At 44.3% G+C, this 4,074-nt stretch overlaps 1 long non-coding RNA gene across 1 annotated transcript in view; it reads left to right on the top strand.

Annotated features, from left to right (window-relative positions):
- The first annotated feature begins 3,736 nt into the window (after nt 1–3,736).
- The window catches only part of LOC106150173, a 91,585-nt gene continuing 91,247 nt past the window's right edge, over nt 3,737–4,074 (top strand). The window contains exon 1 of the long non-coding RNA XR_001236829.1: nt 3,737–3,947. This is a non-coding gene — a long non-coding RNA (uncharacterized LOC106150173). The remainder of the gene's footprint in view (nt 3,948–4,074) is intronic.

Here is a 4,074-nt window from a genome sequence, read left to right as displayed (position 1 = left end):
TTGGTTTTTCTCTGGTACCGGGAACCGAACTCACGACCTTGCGCTTGCCAGGCAGACGCTTTGCTGCTGAGCTAAATCCCCAGTCCCTTCACATTTTAGATTTAAAATGTATTGAATTCTTTTTCCCCTCTTCCTTTTTTTTTGGAAGCAGTACGGGTCACACTGAGCTACATCTCCAGATCTTTTTTTATGTTGCATTTTCAGATAAGGTCTTGCTAAGTCACTGTGTTGCCCACGTTGGGCTTGAACTTGCAATTCTCTTGCCTCAGCCTCCCACAGTCCTGGGATTCCAGACATGCACCAGTATACTCTGCTGCTTTTCTTCTTTTGTTCATATTCAGTTCATACTTTAATTTTTCTCTTATTTGGAGCAGTGGTCTTTTATTGTGTGTGTATATATATATATATATATATGAAAATTATTTGTAATGTAAAGTTATTACCCCTTTACATGCCATATAAAGTATGTCATGTACTTATACATGTTATTATGTCATATTGAATTTTATCTTTTTCTTAAAGTGTTTTTGCTTTACAGAAAGTTTAGACCATGGGGTAAGATTAAACATTAACCTTTATATTTCAATTTTTTGAGTCTTTTTACACTTTTTAAGTTCCTTGATCCATCTGAAATTTATTTTGGTGTATTCTATAGGGATGTGATATTAACTTTATGCCATTTTCTTGCATAGTTGCAATGATTCAAATTTACAGATTACTCTTAAAATTTAGCATGGTGGGTCTTAACTGTGGATGACATTGTTCCCCAGAGCATATTGGGCAAGTGAGACATTTTTGGTTGTCACAATTAGCAGTTGAAAAGGATGTGTGTGAGAGACTGATACCTAATAGCCAGAGATCAGGATGCTGCTAAATATCCCAGAGTGCATAAGACAGTTTTCTACCTCAAATAATTATCTGGCTCAAAATATCAATATCACTGAGTCAGGGAAAGCTTGTGATAAACCTTGGTGGAGTTAATAAATTCCATTTTGTTCTTGAGCTTCCCCCACTGCAAACAAGAATATCATTCCTTAAAGATAGCACACTTTATCCTCTCTTGACTTCTGGATTTCAGGGAGTTGTATGTGTATACATAGGTTATGTGCAAATCACCCTTCTGCACACCTGGGAACCTACTGTCTACCATAGAATGTGACACAGACAGCACTGAAGAAATGTGTGGACACCTAGGTTAACAGCAAGTAAGGAATCAAGAAACAAATGCAACATAAACATAAATTGTATATTAATAGAGTATAGTGTTGTTTTTCCTGTCGTGGGGCACTTGTTCTTCCTTAACAAGAAGAAACCAGAGCCTCTTCGGTTATCCACACATCAATTCTCTCCTGGAATATAAGACCAGCATCAAATAAGACTATGAACACTGGGGCCACATGCATCTGGGTTCAAATCCCAGCCCTGTTGTGCCCTGGCTATACTTGTGTGACCCTGGGTAAGGTCCTTCCTCACTGAGTCTTTGAGTTTGTTCCCATACAATGTGCATGACTGGCCTTTTATGCCTATATGTACAGTAGCCCTCTGTGCATGGGTTTCCCATCTGTGGACTCAACAAATTATGGATTGAAAATATTTTTTAAAAGATTGTACTGAACATGTACAGAACTTTTCCTTGTCATCATTCCCTAAACAATACAGGACAACAACCCTTTATTTAACGTTTGTATTTTATTTTATTAGGTATTATAAGTAATCTAGGGGATATTTAAAATATTTGTGAGCATCTGCATAGGTTATGTGCAAATGCTATGCTATCTTGTTGAAGCCTCCACATCCACAGATTTTGGGTTTGCAGGGACTCCTGGAACCAACCTCCTGAAGACATTGAGGGACAGCTGTAAACACCTAGCTCCATATCTAGAATGCAATAAATGCTCATCATACATCTCCATAGAGTCCCATCGGCATGTAACTAATGCTGGGGCTGTTTTTCTGCCCACTCTTCAGAAAAGCATAAAAGCATCCTAGATTCTCATGGGCCATGGCTTTGGCAAAGCTGCTGGGAACCCAGAAGCCAAGAAAAGAGCTCACCAACAAGCAACTAGCAGGGCTTTGTGTCAGTTAAGTTTTAAACATTTACCACAAACTCGTGAGTTAAGTAATTTTATTATCCCATTTTACAGATGAAGAAACTGGAGTATAGAGTGGCTCATCCTTTGCCCAAGGTCCCTCAGGTAAGGAGTACAGCTGGGGAGTGAGAGCCATGCACTTGACTGCTTAGTCTTGCTGCCTCTTTAGCTGGCAACCCCCTCAGCAGCTCAGTTGATGCTCTCCCTGCAAGCACCCTCCTTACCACACCCAGGGCTCTTCTTGTACCCTCAGAGCCACACTTTTGGATAGCATATGATGGGTTCTGGGGCAAAAGGGTTGGTGTTTCATTTGTGGTCTTTGTTCAGAGCAGCTGCCACCAGTTGACAGAAGTAGCTCTCTGATCAGATGTCATCATCCCCAAAGAGCTTGTCACTTCCCAGCATCCAGGAACTGTCCCCAAGGAGCTCAGATGGCAGCTGATGGGCTCTATGATGTGAGGAAATGCGTTTAGCCTTTCCTGCTTTAGCTGGCTGGGGAGGAGATTCAATTACACAGAATGCGCATCAGTTCTGCCAGGCCTGTCTTGTCATCACCAACTGCCTGACACAGCCGGCCAGAAACAAGCAGGCCACCTGCTGCAGCCTCATTAACCTAACCCTGTTAGTGCCCTCAGTTCCTCTTGGCTGCAGGACTGCTGGGCAGTGAGCTCTGTGCACCAGAGGGCTCCTTATCTAGGGACACTCTGTCTGGCTGAGCTGGAGGTGGTGCTGGTGTGGATGAGTGGGGCAGACGCTGTCAGAACTGGGCCTAGAAGAGGCCAGGGAGGCAGAAACTGGATTTGAAGGCAGTTTGGGCTCATTCCAAATCCCACACTTTTGAAATAGTTGTGATGGTATCAGGTTGCGTCTACAATGTGTTCCTGGGTTAAAACTTAGAGTATGTGCTAGAGACTCTAAGTTCCCCTTTCCACAAGACAGAAGAGTACTGAGTGTTTAGTCCTGAATATTTGGTTGGGGGGTTGTTCCTGGACCCTGTATTGCTGACCTATTAGAGGAAGAAGGAGGAGGAAGAGGAAGAGAAGAAGAAGAAAAAGGAGAAAAAGGAAGAGGAGGAGGAGGAGGAGAGGGAAAGGGAGAAGAAGGAAGAAAGTAGACAGCAAAGGGAAAGAGGGGAGGGGGAGGAGGGGAGGAAGAAGGAGAAGGAGAAGGAGGAGGAGGCGGAGAAGGAGCAGGAGCAGGAGAAGGAGCAGGAGCAGGAGCAGGAGAAGGAGAAGGAGAAGGAGGAAGAGAAGGAGGAGGAAGAGAAGGAGGAGGAAAAAGAGGAGGAGAAGGAGGAGGAGGAGAAAGAGGAGGAGAAGGAAGAAGAGAAGGAGGAGAAGGAGAAGAAGGAGAAGGAGAAGGAGAAGGGGAAGAAATGTCAGAGTCTTAGTCTCTCAAGCATGTGGCTTTGTGGAGTGGTTTGTGCCATAGTTGCCCCTCCATGCATGTAGGTAGGCTCCTGCCAGACATGCCATGCCTTTCTGTGTGGCAGATCTTATTCTCCTAAAAATGACCGCAGAAATATTTTCATTTCTGTCTATGCTTCCAGAACCTTGTTAGCGACACAGTTTATAGGCGGGGCCTACTTCCCCTTCCCTTGAAACTGCCGCAATGAGCAGAACCTGTCAGCAGAGGAGCCCAGAATCATCCTGAAAGGCTATCCACCTCCCACCTGCTCTTCTTTTCCAAGACAGGCCTCTAGAATGCAGCTTATGTGTTCCGATGAAGCTCGGGATGTGGGAGTGTGTGGCAGACTGCTTGCAAGGGCCTGTCTTCAGATGATGTCAGCCTCCGCCTCCACGCCTAGTGGAACAGAAACAAGCTACCCCTTCTGAGCCCTGCCTGGTTTGTAGATGTGTGAGTAAAATGGATGATATTACTCTTTTAAACTAGTAAGTTTTGAGGTATTTGGCTATGTGGCCATGGTAACTGGAGCATTCTGAGCTCATGGCTTCCAGGACAACCTGTCACAGTCACACACAGG

This window comes from Chinchilla lanigera, unplaced genomic scaffold (assembly GCF_000276665.1).
Source record: "Chinchilla lanigera isolate Chin_1 unplaced genomic scaffold, ChiLan1.0 scaffold00066, whole genome shotgun sequence".
NCBI classification, from domain to species: Eukaryota; Metazoa; Chordata; class Mammalia; order Rodentia; family Chinchillidae; genus Chinchilla; species Chinchilla lanigera.
Note: the sequence above shows the minus strand (reverse complement) of the source record. Positions and strands in the feature narration are given on the sequence as shown.